Below are 18,738 nucleotides of genomic sequence, written 5' to 3' on the forward strand. Positions count from 1 at the left end.
CAATGTACTTTCTATCCACTTCAGGAGCATGTTTTGAGATGTGGTAGATTTACTATTATTATTTTGGGGGTCATAGTGACCAACCTAGCCAATAATTCAAATGGAGAGGCACCAATACAGGGTATTGAGGGCCTGGTTTGAATGCACAAGAGAGTTTGACAATATCGAAGTCTATCTCTTAATTTCTATACATTTTCTAAATACTTCTAATGTGGTGTCTAATATATTAAATGAACTTCATTTTTAACACTTCACCTTTTACACTTTTACTATGATTATGTTAATTAACAAATATTTTACTTTAGCAGTACAGGGAAAAAACCCTTTTCTTTATTATTTTATGAAAACCCAAGATTCCCAATGGAATCAAGATTATTTTCCCCTACCACCACCTTAATATGAAGATTGAGGTGGCTTTTGACAGGTTTTTCTGTTATAAAGTTAGGTTTGTTAATATTAAGTCAGGTTTCTATTTAATAATGGCTTCCTGAAATTAGCTATTTAAATATTTTAGTTTAGAAAATGCTTTTGCCAACTTCCTATAACTATACATTACTTTTACCTTTAAATAAGATTAGTAAATTACAATTAGGAACCAAGGGAATTTACTTTTATCCATTTAAATTTTGCTTTACCTTCTGTATTAGTCAGCCAAAGGGGTGCTGATGGAAAATATCAGAAATCTTTTGGCTTTTATAAAAGCACATTTATTTGGGGTGGAAGCTTACAGTTACCAGATAATAAAGCATAAGCTCCTTCCCTCACCAAAGTCTGTTGCCTCATGTTGGAGAAAGATGGCTGCTGATGTCTGCAAGGGCTCAGGCTTTCTCTTCCTCTTAAGGCTCTGTGGTCCTAGCTTCTTCCAATATCAGCTATAGGCTAGGATAAATCTCATCTCTCTCCCAGGGCTCATTTCTCTCTGGGCTCAGCTGCTGTGTCTTCTCCACAAGGTCAGCTGTAGACTATCAGTTTCTGTAGGCTTTGTCTCTCTCCCCAGGGCTTAATTCTCTCCATGTCTAATGGAGCCTTCACTCTTTCCTCATGTATCTGCTTCTCTGTGTGCTTACTTCCTGGGTTCCAGGATCAAAACTCCTACTAACTCCTCTGCTATGTCCTTTTCTCTATAAGTCCTTGTCCACCAAGGGGGTGGGAACTAAACATCCCGCTGACATGGCCCAATCAAAGCCCTAATCATAATTTAAGCAAGTAAAAGTGAAACCTCTGAAGTTTATATAATCTAATACACCCAGAGGAACAGACCATTTTACAAACATAATTCAATATCTTTTTTTGGAATTCATAAATAACACCAAACTGCTACTCCTTCCTTACTTTTTCCTGTGAAAACTAGTCATCTTTCTTTAGGAGAGAGGTATATTTCATTAAACATGAACTTATAATTTTTATCATTTTAAAGATTTAATACATTTAATGCTAATTTATTTTATTAGTATCCTATAAACTAAAGAAGATAACATCCAAGCTAAATAAAATTGAAACCATTATAGTTTAAAGGAATTTTTTTTCCTTCCTTTTTTTCTTTCATAAAATTTTAAAATACTGAATAACCTTAAAAGTATACTGACTGCTAGGTTCTGGAATATATTATAAAGTCTTAATTTGTTTTAATCATAATTTAGAAAAGATCTTTCTATAGCTTTTAAGGACTTTTTTTCCTTACTAAATTGGATTGATTACTCTCATTTTAAGGATGTTAAAAGGTTTGAATTGGGAAATTACAGGGCAAACTATGAGTTTTAATTCTCTGGCTTAGTAGATAAGAGTTTTAAGCTATATTTACATTTTTTAAATTATTTTGTTACACCTAGACCTTTTCCCATTCTTCCTCTTTTTCCTTATCTGAGGAGGAATCCATAGAGTCCCAAGCCTTAGGGACTACCCAGGATTGGTTAATATTCTCCAGACCTACTCCACGCAGCCTGTATCCCCTAGCCCCAGCATATCTACAAGCCGGGGTTTCTATTAATAGCTGATAATTATCTTGGGACAGGTGATGGGTTAAAGAATCTTTCATCTCTGCCTGTACCAGGTGCATGTGCTTTTCTAGCTTTAACTTTTCTTCCTAACCAGTGCACAGAGGCCTTTACCACTCGTTCTGCCTCAGTAGCTACCCACAAGTCTCCTAACCGGCCAGGCAATAGCCTCTGTCCACCAGCACAGCCCGTATACCTTCTGGAGTTTTTAGGGCATCCCTGTATCCTCTTGGTGGTCCCCACTCATTCTGGAGGGCAGTCACCCCTCCCCACCTGGATGTTAGGCTAACGTCCAGAATTTTCCCCACAGAGTTCCCTTTCCCTGTGCTCATGCCTGCTACTGCTGGTGGTCCTTCAGTCTCCTGGCTGGTGGCTCTCCAGTTGTCCCAACTCAGCTCCTGAAGGGCACAGGTCAGGGCAGCTGCAAGACCAAAGAAGGAACCTGACACGGAATCAGACATAAGCTTGATTTATTGGGACTTATGGACAGGAGAGGTTCTCTCAGGTGCTGGTGTTCCAGAGAATGACAATAGCGCTCTGCAAAGAGGTGGGAAAATGAGGGGCAATATATAGGGTCTCAGAATAAAGACATTTCACAACACAGTTACATAAATGGGGTCTGGTGATGTTATTGTAGGAAGGAAGTGCACAGCCTGGAGAAAATTACAGTCCACGGTACCATCTGTACTGTACATTGTTCCTTGTGAGGAGGCTGGTTACATTTTAACTTGTGTCCTGGGGCCTGCAGATGGTTATATGCTACCTGTAGACTTTCCCTTAGGGAGGGGCCCTGGGGCCTGGGACCCCACACTGACCAATCAGATTAGTTCCTCCTTCTCCCTTGGATGTATCTAGGAAGGCATAAAGATTTCTCCCTTACAGTGGTAATTAAAAACCTGGGGATTTGAGGAACATGGAAATATCTCCCAAGATGTGAAATGAATTTATTCTGTATTCTATATTTACTGGACTGGTGTGTGTCCACAGATGACAAGCAGCTGAAAATACTCTGTTTAAGCTAAGGATGCATCCGTTCTGTCCTTTGCTTATATTTGGCTTTATGAGCCCAAGCCTATGGGTATGCTGATATAGATAAACAAAGGTTAATGACTTTTATGGTAAAACAAAATTAAGAGCAAAAACCAACTGTATGTCCATTTGCATTCTGATGTGGAACACGATCTGACCTTGGGCTGAAGGAAAATATCGTAAGAGTATGGGATTGAGAAACTGTTCTTGCAGCTGCACTTTCCAACCTGTACATCTAAATTACAATTTCCATGGCCTATGAGGTCACCCACAGTCAAACTCTATTGGTTAAACGTAAAGGGAGAAAGGGGCAAGCTTTTGTAAATGGTGATTGATTTGGAATTCCTTATGCACTACCAAAGCCCATTTCCCTTTTATTACTTCTAAGTGATCCTGCATTAAAGTATTTTAATATCTAGTTCCAAACCCAGGTTTACTTGTGCAGCCAGACTTTTGAGATTAATTGTAAGTCCAGAGCTGTCAGTGCAACCTGATTGGTTCCTCTGGTCAGGAACGGTCTGCCTCTGCTCATGGTGCTCTTGACGCTGAACGTTTTTGACGTTCTGTGGATGATCTGTGCTGCTGCCTGCCTTGCGAGGGCATCTTCTGCCCGTCTACTGTTCGTGAGGGTTTCAGGGGGTGAGACTGTTGCATTCGTGACCACAGAGACTAGTGGATTCATTGTATCAAAGACACAGATGCTGAAAATAGTTTAAGTGGAAAGAACTTTAGAAGAACAACAGAGCAGCAGTTTTCACTAATGCATTTGATCAGGTGCTGATCTGATCTGCCAGGCACTGTCACAGGCAGGAGGACATGGGTGTGAGCCAAGTAACTCTGGCAAGGGGAGATGATCACAAGTTCACCCAAGTGGTGAATAATTGCTGGAAAGAAAAATAAAGCAGGGGAAGGAGCTGGAAAGGGAAAGTGACATAGAAGCAGAGGTAAGGAAGTGAGGGTGCATGCAAGGAGGAAGAGCATTTCAGGCAGAGGAGGCAGCAGATGCAAAGGCCCTGTGGTGAGAGCGAGCAGGGATACAGAACAGCAAGGAAGCCAGTGTGGTGGGAACTGAGAGAGAGAGGGGAAGAGTTTTGGGAGATAAAGTCAAAGAGGAAGTGGGAAGTCAGAAGATGGTATGCTATAGTGAGGACTTCAGATTTTATTCTGAGAGGGATGGTAAGTCTTTGGAGGCGTGTTGCTTTCCTACTGCTCCTATAACAAATTACCACGAATGTAGCAGTTTACAGCACTACTAATGTATCTTCTTTTGAGAGGTCAGAAATCTGGGGCCAAAATCAAGGTGTTGGCTGCACTGCATTCCTCCTGGAGACTCTAGGGGAGAATATGGTGCTTGACTTTTCCAGCTTATGCAAGACTGCCCACAGTCCTTCCAGCAGTGGCATCACCCTGATCTCAGCTTCTGAGATCTCCTCCTCAGCTACATCTCCTCAGCCTCTGCCTCTCCTGACTCCTTCTTATAAAGACCTTTATGAATTTACCCAGAAAATCGAGTATAAATTTCCCATCTCAAGATACTGAGAAAGGGAGCAGATATGGATCAAGTGGTTGAGTGCCTGCTTTCCACATGGGAGGTCCTGGGTTTGGTCTCCCGTATCTCCTAAAAGCAAAACAAAAGAAAACAAAACAAAAAAACAAGAAGCAAACAAATGAAAAAAACCAACTCAGGAAAGCCAATGTGGGTCCGTGGTTGAGCGCTGGCTTCCCACATACGAGGTCCGGGGTTCAATCCCAGGCCTAGAATCTCAAAAAAATAAATAAATAAAAAAGATGCTAAGAAAAGTAAGCACGTGCACAAAGCCCCCTTTCCCACGTAGGGTATTCACAGATGCCGGTGATGAGGACTTTGAGCAGAGAGTGGTACGATCTGCATTGCAGTTTTTTTTTTTCCTAAATTTTTATTTTGAAATAAATTCCAACTTAAAGAACAGTTACAAAAATAATATGAACCCCATACAGAGCACTCCAACATACCCTTACTACTCAGATACTCAGATCCACCAGTTTTAACTTTTTGCTATATTTTTATCTATCTATCTACATATCTATCTATCTATCTATCTATCTTTCTACCTATCTATCTATTTAGCTAGCTATAGGTAGCTAGCTCTACCTGTTTCTATTTTATGAACACCTGAGTGTAGGTTGTATACCTTATGCTCCTTGAACACTTAATACTGCCATTACATTTCCAAAAAACAAGAATATTCAATTATGTAACCACCTTATGTGTACTTAGCAAGGTCAAGCAACTTAAGTTAACACTGATATAAATCTTAGAGTCAATATTCCAATTTGTTCCTTTGAGCCTTTTCTCCTCCCTTGCTAGATCACACCCAGGATCATGTACTGCATTTAATTGTCGTTGTCTCTAGTTGTTCTTCCTTCCTTCCTTCCTTTTTTTCTTTTTTAAATTGTAAGAACATATATACAATATAAATTATTTCCCATCAACCCTCTCAAGCATATCATGCAATGGGATTAATCACATTCACAATATTGCCGTATCCTTACCCCTTCCATTACTAAAACTTTCCCACCTTCCCAAATAGAAACTCTGCATCTATTAGTCATTAATTCCCCATTTCCCCTGCCCTTGGCCACCTGTACTCTAATTATTGTCTCTATGAGTTTGTATATTCTCCTGATATTTTCTTCATAGTTACCATGGGCCTTAAATTTAACCTCCTTAATCTATAACAATCTCTTTGCTTTGATGCCAACTTTAATACTATACACAAACTATTTTCCAATACCCCTCCACCCCCCAACCTTTATGTAGTTTTTGTCACAAAATAGATGTTTATATGTGTTCAAAACCATTGATTATAATACATTTTATGCACTTATTTGCCTTTTAAATCCTATAGGAATTAAAATGTGAATGTGGAGTTACAAACCAAAATACAAAGATCGTACTAGTTTTATGACTGAGTATGTCAGGAGCTAACCAAAAAAAAAGGAAGACAACGTAAACAACGTTGCCAGTCTTTGAGGTTGACCTGTGTGCAAGTGCTATGGTTTATCCATACCATGGGTTGTGTGAAAATAGCTCCAGGCCAAAGCATAGGGGCCTCCCTCATCTTTTTGTGCATGCATCTTGCTTGGGCATATGTGTGGTCCTCGGAATCCCTGCCCACCCCCATTTACATGGTTACAAATGCCCCTCTTCCCTAAGAAGCAGTTGCATCTCTGTCCCTGTCCCGCACTAACGTACTACATCAGCAACCCCTTGCCCCAGCGGTGTGACTTGACTGCTCTCCCACAGTGCTCTGTGGATCTCTCTGAGCTGCTTCTACCTGTAGGGCAAGTTCTGGGACCAGTGAAGCCCTTAGGCCATCCCCAGACAGACAAGGTCATATGCTTCCGGCATGTGCACAAGGGCTGATCTCTTCTCTCTGGAACTGGAAGCAGGGATCTGCAGTGGGAGCACAGGCTATTCCATACTGAGCTGGTGAGGGCATGAGGGAGGGGCCAGCCAGGGCACCGAGAGCTGCTACCACTTTTAAGAATCCACTTCCTTGATTCAGTGCTGACCGTGCCACCGCAGTCCTTTAACTGTTTCCTGAAGCCCTGAGAACTGTGCTTCTGCCAGTTCCTGCTGGCTGTTCAAAGCTTTTGTGGGCAGATGGAGCCCTGAAGGGTCTCACTCAACCATCTTGATTGGGGCAGGGGATGCAATGTACTTGAAAAGAAATCACTTGGGGGAAGCGGATTTGGCTCGACTGATAGAGCGTATGCCTATCATATGGGAAGCCCAGGGATCAAACTCAGGGCCTCCTGACCCGTGTGGAGCTGGCCCACATGCAGTGCTGATGTGCTCAAGGAGTGCCGTGCCACACAGGGGTGTCCCCCGCGTAGGGGAGCCCCATGCACAAAGAGCACTCCCTGCAAGGACAGCCACCCTTCGTGAACTCGCAGCCTGCCCAGGAGTGGTGCAGCACACACCGAGAGCTGACGCAGCAAGATGATGCAACAAAAAGATAAGATTCCCAGTGCCACCTGACAAGAATGCAAGCGGACACAAAAGAACACACAGTAAATGGACAGAGAGAGCAGACAACGGGGGGGGGGGGGTGTCAATAAAAATGAATCTTAAAAAAAAAATCACTTGGGAGAAGGGCACAAAGCAGAACGCTCATTAGGAGGATGTGGCAATGGTCCTGGTGAGGGATAAGGGTCACCTGAACAAGGTGGTCATGGTGGGGATACTGAGAAGTGGTCAAATTTTGGACATAATGATGTTGGAGAGGCTCTGGGAGGTCTTAGTGAAAGACCTCAACCCAGGGTAGGAGGGTTCCTGAGACAGTCAAGAGGAAGAATTCAAGGACTAGTCAGATAACAGCAAAAGGAATTTAATGCAAAGCACAAGTACGCACTCAAGATGGGGTGCAGGCGTCTCCTTTGAGCTGCGCGTGCTAGAGCTAGGGTGCTGCTTTCTTAAGGCTGGGCTCCCCTCTTCTTCCCCCTCCACGTAAATGAGGACTTGTGATTTCCACTGTCCTCATTGGTTCTGTCTTATGCAAAAGAGGAATTGAAAACTACAGTTTACGGGAACTGTCCAGGGGAGGGGTCTGCGAAACCTGCTGTGGTCAGGTGATGGGTGGGCCTCCCACTATCTGGTACCTTCCAGAACCAGGCCTTGGGCGGGTGCTTCTCCACAGCGGTTAGGACTATCTGATGGTAATTTGCCATTGGTCCTTAGCCCCCGCTGAGTTGTCTCCCTTTCCTACCTCAACATTGTGAGGATTGACTTGCCAATGTATTGTGTAGAAGGTTTAAAGTAATAATAAAAACTTCTCGTTGACTCTTTTTCAAAATAACAATGTCTAACATTTGTGTAGCACTTGAACATTTTCAACATGATTTTATGTCATTTTTTTCATTAGAACCCCTTACAATTTTGTTATATATCATTATTTTAATATTTATTTTACATAAGACAAAGTTGAGGATCAGAGTAGGAACTTGCTCTTGTGATTTGATTTTTAGTTCATTGTAGCAAAGATTTTTTTGACATTGGCTATTGCCTAAAAAGTCTCCCTAGTGCTCTCATATGTGCTGACACAGTATGTGCCAGCTTAGGTGCCCAGCTTAGGTGAGACTCTAATTTACTAACCAAAGTGGGACATTCTGAGAGTAAGAAACATTGCTGAGAATATCTAAAATATATCATATGTTGAAATACTTACTTATTGACCAACAAACTGGTTTTATATTATTGCTGAACCTGCAAAAGAGTTCCAGTAAAAACTACATTAAAAGAAAATCTTTGTAAAAATACAAAAATAACACCTTTGTATATTTTAAAGCAGGTAGTTTCTTAATATTGAGTATCTGAAATTAACGAATAACATACTTACAGTAATTACCCTTGAATTATATTACTATACTTTAATTAGTTTCTTAGTTGTATCTGTCTCTAAGAGCAGGGGATTGTGCTGCTTCTTTCTCTCTTTTTTTTTTTTTTGAGTAAAGAATATATTCAATATAATTTTAAATTTGCTATGGAATTTCCTAGATTGGCACCTTCTTTTTTCTGAAGACTCTTCAAATGCTGAGGTGGTTAGCAAACTCAGAGCAAATTCTGTTAAATGGAGAATATTCTTAATTCCATTTTTAAATATACTGAAATGGATAAAAGTTTCAGTCCAGAGATCTTTGCAGGTACTTTTTGTTTCAATTTAGAATAGCTTTTCTGGGCAAATATTTTTATAAGAAAAAATTCATTAAAAAGGATGTCTTTATTTACGATTGGAATATTTTACCAAATTTAGATGAATTGCATTTCATTCTATTCTGGAACAGAATGTTAGTTTATCCAATTGAAAATAGGAGCTCTAATAAAGACTTTTCCCAAAGTTCAGATATTCTAACATGTAATTGTAGGATTTCAAAATTAAACCTTGTTTACTGTCATTGTTAAATTTATTTCCTTCCTCACTTTCGTAGTGCGAAATTTAATTACCTCTTTGTAAGCTTTGTTTTAATTACCGTAATTCCATAGAAGCTTCGAAAGCTGAAAGTTTTTTTTCCTTTCATTTGCTTAATGCTCTGATTAAAGATTCCAATGATTATTTATTTATTTGTTTTTTAGGTACTTGGGGCTGGAAATTGAACCCAGGGCCTCATATATGGGAAGCTGGTTCTCAACCACTGAGCCACTTTGGATATCCTGAGTTGGTTTTATAGTTTTATAGCTTGATTTTGGTTTTCAGGAGGTACTGGGAACCAAACCTGGGACCTCCTGTGTGGGAGGTGGGTGCTCAACTGCTTGAGCCACATCTGTTCCAAGATTCCAAAGATTTTTTTTTTTAAGATTTATTTTATTTACTTATTTCTTCCCACCCCCCTCATTGTTTGCACTTGCTGTGTCTGTTCATCTTCTTTGTTTCTTTAGGAGGTACTGGGAACTGAACCTGGGACCTCCGATGTGGGAGATGCCTAATCACTTAAGCCATCTCTGTTGCCTGCTTCATTGTGTCTCTTGTTATCTTTCTCCTCTTGTGTCTCTTGTTGCATTATCTTATCTCACAAGCTTGCCATCCTGCTTGTTCTCTTTAGGAGGCACCAGGAACCTCTACTTTGTTGTGTCTCTCATTATGTTTTTCTTCTTGTATCTCTTGTTGTGTCAGCTTGCTGCACCTGCCTGTCCCGCCAGCTCACTGTCTTCTTTAGGAGGCACAGGGAACCGAACCACGGACCTCCCATGTGATAAGTGGGAACCCAATTGCTTGAGCCACATCTGCTTTCCCCAGTGATTTTTAATAAATGCAACCAAAACAGAATTTGTTTGCAAAAAGTCCAATACCATTGTAGGCCACTTAAGTTGATTTAAAAAATAATTTATTAAAGGATTGGGTATTTCTAAAACTCAATGAACAGGCAGCAGAGAAAACATAGTGCCATGCTGAAATATTAATACATTTTAAAATTAAACATCATCTTAGTCCAGTACAGTCTTATTAAAACATTCACTTTTGAAGGACACACTGATGTTTTTACAGCAGAGACACATCTTCTGATGGTCCCCCTAGTGGATGGTATATGTCTAAAACCTTTTGTGCAAGTTATATGTTCAAGTTTCTTGAGAAACTGAAGTTTAGTACTTAATTTCCCATTAAATATGGGTACCCTTCCCTTTTTGAATTTATTGTTGTTGAAGGGATTTATAAAAAAATGAAAACAGCACTCCTTAAAGAGCTAAAAATTTATAATATATAATAAGTGATTTAAAAAAACAAAACACTGCATCAAGTGTTCTTTGGAAGTATTGCTCAGCCTCTATTTCTCACCCATATTTCATGTCCACCTAACCTAAAATTTGCCATATTTTCTGCTTGCTCTGTGACCTTGGTGGCTGCATGTACCTTGAAAGGGTACAACAGGCCAATACCCTAAGCAGTTGTCAGGTACAGCAATGCAGACTACTTCGCCCACCACCACCCACCACCAGGAATCCCTCCTTGCTTAATTCGTGTAACTTGTGCAGTGTCCTTGAAGAGGAAGTACCAAGAGTGTCAGACAAGGAGAAACGGGTATTGCTGGTTGTCTTTTAGACTTAACCATGCTTTAAAGCAAGAACATGTACCTCACCAGATCTAAGATAGGACCACAGCAGAAAGCTGGAGGTACAAAGTAGAGGTCTGCTAACCCCATGCTGGTACTGAAGCGTCGAGAACAAAATGCTGAAACCAGAGGGGGTCAGGGAAGCAACAAAGTATAAATTGGAAATGACCCAGGAAAACTTGGACGTATGTTCAACTTACCTAAGTCCTAATAATACCAAGGTACTATTCATTCTATTTAATGCCTTCACTTTTACAAATGCAGTTCCTCTGGGTAGACTGTCTTCTTTTACAACCAAGCCTCTATTCATCTCTCCAGACCCAGCTTTGTGAAAACTACCTTTCTCCCTCAGGCTGAGTGAGGTGCCATACCTGGTGCCTTACTATGCTGCAGGGGGCTGAATGGAGCGCCTCCTAATCCCCACACCCCCCACACACCCACATTGCGACAGTTTGCTCGGTCGGTAGAGGTGGGGTCTGACTGCGGACGAGGGGTCGGTCCAGCTCGGGACGAGGGGTCGGTCGGGCAGCAGACGAGGGGTCGGTCTCACAGGGGTTGCGCGGTTCGGCTGACAGGGTCGCCCGGAGAAGCAGGCGACGAACTGGGGACAAGGGAGGCCAGGCCCTTGTCGGGGGCTCTCAGGACTGGAGGGCGCAAGGCAGAAGAACGACCGCGGAGACAAGGTAAACACGCAAGTCCAACTTTATTGAGGGAGAGGCAACAGTTTTATAGGGGCTGGGGAAGGCTGATTGGTCGAAGCCACGCCACGTTCTGATTGGTTGCCTGCAAAAGGTCAGTGGGAGGTACTGGAAGGGGGAGGGGTGGTGATTAGGGATTGGCTGTCGCTGTTGCTGGGGGAAGTGGCAGGGTTTAGGGATTGGTGGCTGCTGTTGCTGGGGTGGAGGGCAGGCTTGAGTTTCCCGCCCACGCCTGGCTGTTGCTGCTGTCGGGGGAAGGGAAGAGGGCAGACTGGATTTTTCCACCCTGCGCCTGCGCAGGGAGAAAGAAGGCATCGTGGGGTGCTATCTGGGAGGAGGGGCGGCCACGGAAGCATGGCTGCCAAGAAGGGGAGACCCGAGGGCACTCTGCGCCCATGCCGAGCTCCCTTCAGGGGTGGCGGTGGGCCCGACCAACCACCCTATTACAGGGGCAGCGGTTTGGAATAGGCCTGCCGCGGCCGCCGCCCCCCCGCCAGGTCAGCAAACCACACTTCAGCCCGAGGGGCGACCGCACCACATAAAAAGACATACTCACCCCCTAACCCCTGGAACCTGTGAATTATTTGGAGAAAAGGTCTTTGCAGATGTAATTAATTTAAGGATCTTGAGATGAGAAGATCATCCTGCATGATGTGGGAGGCTGAAAACCCAGTGACGTGTCCGCGTAAGAGGGAGGCGGAGGGAGATTTGACACAGGCAGGAGAGCAGGCAAGGCGCCGTGGAGGCCGAGATCTGAGTGGCGCAGCCTCAGGCACAGACAGCTGACAGCCACCAGAGGCAGAGGCAAGGGGCCGAGGTGCTCCTTGGGGGAGCCTGGACCTGCTGACCCTTCGGTTTTGGACTTCTGGCCTCCAGAACTGTAAGAGAAGAAATTTCTTTTGTTTTAAGTCACCAGGTTTGTGGCAATTTGTTACAGTGGCCTCAGGAAAGCGATGCATGTACCTTTATTACAGTGCCTATCGCACGCCACTATGGGGCTCTAGCACTAACCCAGAAATTTCCTCAAGACAGAGCACGCTATTTCTCCTTGTATCTTCTGCTTTCAGCACAGGGCTTGGAATAGATATTTAGTTTTTGGATGAGTGAAAGAATGATAATGTTTTGGGTTTTAATTTTTATTGAAGAAGGAGTTGGATGTGAAAAAGGATACGTTTCTTTCATTAAAATTGAAATTGGTTTAGCTCACAAGCTTCCATTTCCCCTGGGTCATGGAAAAGTCAATCTTTCGAATTCAAGGGAACGTAGTCTGGTCTGGTTTAAGTCTCCCCTTCTCAGAATTCTCTCCCCTTCTCAGAGGTCGCTTAGGTGGCCCATGTTCCTAGGGGCTTATGCCCACTCCTGGCATTGGAAGGAGGATGCCTGATCTTAGGTCTGACTGGTCTCAGTCCGCTTGACCCTTGGGCTTCACCCTTCCAGCCATCCCCTACCTTGGGTTGATGGAGCTCCTGCTAAGACAGCTGGTGGTCATGTCCACTCAGTTCACTCTGCACCCCTGGAGGCCCTAGAGGACTGCGGGCCTGCCTCTGGTTGTTTCTGTACCCTTCTCTGGAGGTGTGAGAATGCTGAATGTGGGCTTGGCTAAGACTTCCCTCAGGTCCAACAGCCTGCATATCTTCCCCATCGATTGCTGCCAGGTTGAGTGTGGGACTTACATTCTCCTGGATAATACTCTGAGAAGCTGGGAACTGTTCCTTCTGCTCTGGGATCCCTCACACTTGGCCGGGGTTTCTACTGCAGCTTCTACAGTCCTGCCACCCCTCTTTTCCCAGGAATCAACCTAGACGGTGGAGTGCTGGGCCCTTTGCCAGGGATCCATTACCCGGGTCACATCCCCTTTGTTCTCCCTTGTCGAATTTCTAGCTAAACTCTTATAAGGGAAGGGCATAATAAAGCAACTGATAGCATCACACTGTAGGGTTTATTGTATAAAGTCTGTGCTGTGTTCTCCAGAATTTGGCTTATGATATTGAAAGCTTAGAATTATAAATAACAAAACAAAACAATCAACTTCCCCCATCTAAAACCAAACCAGACCAAACCAACTAAACAACCAAACAACAAACAAACAATCAAAAATCCCAACTCTCCTTCCAAACAAAAAAAGCCATTTCTTGCTCAGTTTCCTGTTTCTTACAGTTGAAGGCCATGGCTTCTGTGACTGAAAGCAGTACATATAGACAATTTCTGCTGCTCAAGTGGTGGCATGTGAGACTGGGAGTGGGAGCGGGGAAGGGAAGGTAGGTAAGAGGAAATGGACAAATACACAGCTCAGCATAAAACTATCACTTTCTTATTATAGTATGGCAAAAGTGTGGAACTGAAAGTAGAGAGAGTAAAGTAATTATTTGGAAATTTGAAAAAAAGAAGGCTCCTGAAAGAGGGAAGATTTGAATAAATTGTTGGTGATGAATAGACAAATTGACATTTTGAAATAGAATACAGGGAAACAGATGTGCTCAATCAATTGGGCTCCCAGCTACCATATGGGAGGTCCTGGGTTCAATGCCCAGGACCTCCTGGTGAGGGCAAGCTGGCCCACGTGGAGTGCCAGACCCCGCGGGAATGCTGCCCCACTTGGGAGTGCTGGCTGATGTGGGGAGCTGGCGCAGCAAGATGATGCAACAAGAGACACAGAGGAGTGAAAATAAGATGTAGCAGAACAGGGAGCTGAGGTGGTGCAAGAGAGTAATTGCCTCTCTTCCACTCTGGAAGGTCCCAAGATCGGGTCCTGGAGCTGCCTAATGAGGATACAAGCAGACGCAGAAGAACACACAGCAAATGGACACAGAGAGCAGACAACAGGGGGAAGTGGAGGGGAGGGGGGCAGGTAGAAATAAAATAAATCTTAAAAAAAAAATAGAATACAGATAGACATTCTGACCTTTCTGTATCTTAAGTCTCTGTAGACTATTAAAGATTAGGTAAAAGAGTAAGCTTCTACTTCATAATCTAGAATACTGAAATAATAGGTAATATTGAAGACTATTTATAAAGTCCATTCTTTCTGACAATTATACCAAAGCACCTCATTTGGGAGTTGTTTCCCTCTATTATAGGGTGTTTGGAAGTTAGGAATCTGCCTGAGTATCCTTCTCCTGACATAGTAATGGAATCTTCATAATCAGTGAAAATTTTAAAAGATTAATTAATTTGTACCCAGGAAAAAGAACTTTGCATATAACAAAAATTGCTTCATAAGGAAAAAAAAAAAGAAGAAGAAGCCTGGGCTTTTAGTGAGTTGAGTTGGGGGAAGAGGGCAAATTCTGGTGTCCATGCTGAGTCCATGATTACAAAACTCAGACTCATACAATATATAGAGTGTCAACTATGTGTCCATCTGTTAGAGGATAAAGGGCAAATAGGAGGGGTGGCCAGTTCATTGTTGAACTTTAGACAGTCAGCAGGTCTCCACGGGGACTTGGAAAGACTGTGGAATTTTAACCTGCTTCTAGCAAAGTTTTATACTTGATGGGCTTAAGACTTTAGCCAATAAGGAAATGGGGCTGTCTAGAATACCAGATAGATGATAAAGGAGAGTTGAGAGGAAAGTATGTCTTTGTCCCCTTCTGAGCTGTTTAGGAAGCCATGCCCTGGCTGTCCACAGTGCTGTCCTTTCTCAGCGTCCCAACCATCAGGAATGGGCGTCCATCTGACAAACATCTGCAGACGTCTTGCTATATGTGAGACATAGCCCTAAGTGCTGGGGATACAGAGGCAAACTTGTAATCCCTTCCCAGAAGAATGTATGTGTGGTAGAGAGAAAAACAAGTACACAATTTTAGTACATTTGACGGGCACCCTGATGGAGATATGAATAAGGTCTTGTAGGAGCATAGAAGCAAGAGAGTCCTGACTGCCAGAGTGAGAGGGGGGACGGATAAAAGGAGGCAACTCCTGAGCTGATGTTTAAAGAACAGGTAGACATTGGCCAAACTCAAAGGTGGGGGACTTTTGAGGTAGAATCAAGAGCATGTATGAAAGATGGAGACCCAAGGGAGGCTGGCACATTTAGGGAAACTTCTGAGTAGCTCTGTGCCCTCATAGCTGAATTTGTGGTAGGAGAATGGGAGATGAGAAATTGCCTAAATCCAAATATAAGGGGTAGAATCAAATCCCCCCATGAAAAGCATGTTCAGGTCCCAACTCCTGGTCTTGGAGGTGTGAATCCATTTGAAAGTACGACCTTTGACGATGTTATTAATTAAGGTGTGGCTAAGCTGAATGATGGTGGGCTTTAATTCAGTATGGCTGAGGTGCCTATAAACAAAGGAAATTGAACATTGAAGAGAAAGCCACAGGGAGGAGCTGGAAGCTGAAAGCTGATGAACCCTGGACAAGAAAGGAGAGAACATTGCTGTGTGACGGGAAAGCCAAGGAACTGCAAGGATTGCCAGCCTGGCACAATGCTACCACCCTGGAGGAGGCCAGCCTTTCAGCCTCTGAAACTGTTAGCCAATAAATTGCCATTGTGTATGCCAACCCATTGTGTGGTATTTGTCATAGCAGCCTGACAAACTAAGACTCATAAGAGACTGGTGAACCCTACAGATAAAGGATTAGTTGTAATTTAGAGATATTTTGAAACTTTTGAAATGAATTTTATGAAGATGGCTTCTCAGTGAAAAATCTCTTTTAAACTATAACTCTGTTTTTGTGTCATCTTACTGACAGATTAGAGCAAAGTTATCTCATTTTGAGGAGAGACTTCAGGAGGTTTAAAGATAATTGCTGAACTGATAATCGAAATCTTGTTTATCTTGGTTAAGTGTCTTAGCTATATAGATTTATGATTTAATATAAACAATACAAAAATTCAGCTGACAAATAGCTGGAAGAGAAACTGGAGAGTATCCAAAACTTCTGGAGATTCATAGCAAACCAATCCCTGGTGAGGGAGGAAGAGGAATGGAGGGGAGACCTGGATAGACTGAAAGGATCCCAAGAGTTTCGTTGCAGGCCAGTGAAAATTTCAATTTTCTGGATATTTATAAAACTGATCTTCCAACCCCCAAACGAGGGTTTCAGTAGGAGGCTGGGATGCTGACATTTTGTTCTATGGGCAGAGTTCCTGCGTCAAGAAGTTTGGCTGTAACAAAGGTTACCTCTCGGTTATCAGATCTGAAAAGTATTCCCATGTGGTAATTGACTCCACAAGTGAGGTTTACTAAGAATCTACATGAGATACACTGTAAATAGAGCATGGCGAAGGCCAAGACTTTACTGTGGACATTAGCTTTACTATTGATGATCATGCTTTCCTTTCAGTTTATGGGTAGCTTGGAAACCAATTCAGACAGCATAGTCAGCTTTCTGGGGATAGGAATTAGATCTTCTCACAGTGCTTTTTCTCTCTCAGGAGAACCGAAATAACTGGGAGGCAGAAAAGGGTAACATACTCATTCCAACACTGTGCTCTAACCTGCCATCTTCTGAAATGAGGTCATCAAGTACCGCCAGCACATCACTTTATATCATTTATGAAAGAAAAGTCCCTTCCAGGTCTAAAATCCTAAATTCTGTGTCCCATGTTCTGTAGTCTATGAATAGGCATAAGTGACATTCAGAAGGGAAGTCAGCAAAGCCAGACTTCTTTGGGACATTGATACGTTGTATAAGCCATAAACCTCCCGGAAAGTCAGGATGGTGGGGCAGGAGGGGTCAAAATATTTAGAGAGAACAGATGGTTCAGACTATCCCTGGTGATGATTAGCAGGAGTTGATCTTAGACTTTCTTGTTGTTGTTTTCCCTGTGTGAATAGCTTATGATTGGGAACAAGTCATTTAACGTCTGAGCGTTTCAGTTTTCTTATCTATGGTTTTTCTTTCCACTCATGCATAAGGAAACTGATGGAAAAGACTTAAAATGATAAAAATAAAATTGGGTTTTAAAATAATATTTGAAAGGATTGTCTTATGATCCTTTGTTGTTGCGGAAACTGATCCTTGAGAAATAAAGTTTGATGGGATCCTGGGTAGAGAAAGTGTAACTCTCAGATTCATTTGGTTTGGTTTGGGTTGTTGGTGTAAATAACTCCAAGAAGAGCTAGTCTGGGAAACAAGAGTTAATTTGGGAAAATTCCTAGTCCTGTCAATAATGTTTTAAAATCCTTAGAACTCCTTTGCCAATTCGAAGAAATTCAAAGATAAGGATATTTTCAAAGCTGAATATGGAAATCATTCTCTTATCTCTCTTTGCTCCCGCAGAGCTATTGACTCTTGCCAAACAGGCTTTCCTCTCTTTACTGCTGAGAACTCAGGACTTCTCTGGGGATTGGCAGTTCTAAAGGCTCGTTACTCAGAGCTTTGATGCTATCTTTTGTTCTTTAGTAACTGATGCTGGATTCATGAACAGTCTTTTAGCTTTCCTGGGCGCCCCACATGACGCAAGTTCATTTGGACTGTGATGCAATGGTTGTGCAATGTCTTTAACTTTTACGTGAAATGAAGAAAATGATCTTCATGCCAAGCCCGAAAGCCTACAAATCCCTTTTTGTGGTCTCAGTTCTTCTTCCAGAAGATGGCGATAGAACATCATAAATATCCAATTACAAAGTTTAGCCCTTTTGTAGAGCCAGTGTGAGTTATTATTCAGGATTTGAGCTATGTTTGAGCTATTGCACTGCAGGATTTAACTTCAGAAAAGGGTCACGTGTGACGAGGGGAGCTGCCTGCTTCTTTTTCCATTTACCCTTTCATTTTTTGAGTTTTTGTTGTTGAGTGGAGGAAACATTAAGTAGGATGACCTCTGGCCTCTGGTTAAAGGGTGCCAGTTCTACTAACTCTGTTGTGGGCGTGGCTTTTGAACCTAGAGGTGTTGCTTTTGATACAGACAAATATGGCACAATGTGTTTTTCTAGAAATATGATGATAATGCGGAATCTAGCAGAGATTAATTCATTTAAAATACTGTCTGATATTCCTTGTTCTTTATGTTTAGCATTTTGCATAGTGTTATTCAAGTTGGTATTTCATTGTTTTCCCCCCTCCTAAGGATAAGGTCAAGTAAAAGAAACAAAAGAATATTGTCAAGAAACAATGTCATAGGACTGCCACTAGGGATGGGAATTTGGTATGCTTCATGCCCATCTACCAGTTGATTTCCGGGTTCCTTATTAGGGAAAAGTGGCAGTTACCTCCAGGTTTATCATCACAGCTGCCTCTCTAGGATTCAGCTACCTTTCAGACTGATTCAATTTGAAAATATCTGTTGTTTGGTTACCTTGGAGATTTTATTAAAATAATAAGTTCCCAGTTTAGCAAAAACAACTCTAAGAAAAACTGAAACAGCTATGCAAAAGGAAAACTAGTGGAGAGGAGAGATTTTACAGTTAGAAGCAGAGAGAACCAGGAGGAGAAGGATATTTAGAGAAGGGAAACTTGGCAGCTAGGGGTAGGAACTTCCCTTAGGA

This window comes from Dasypus novemcinctus, chromosome 12, assembly GCF_030445035.2.
Source record: "Dasypus novemcinctus isolate mDasNov1 chromosome 12, mDasNov1.1.hap2, whole genome shotgun sequence".
In the NCBI taxonomy this organism is placed as follows: Eukaryota; Metazoa; Chordata; class Mammalia; order Cingulata; family Dasypodidae; genus Dasypus; species Dasypus novemcinctus.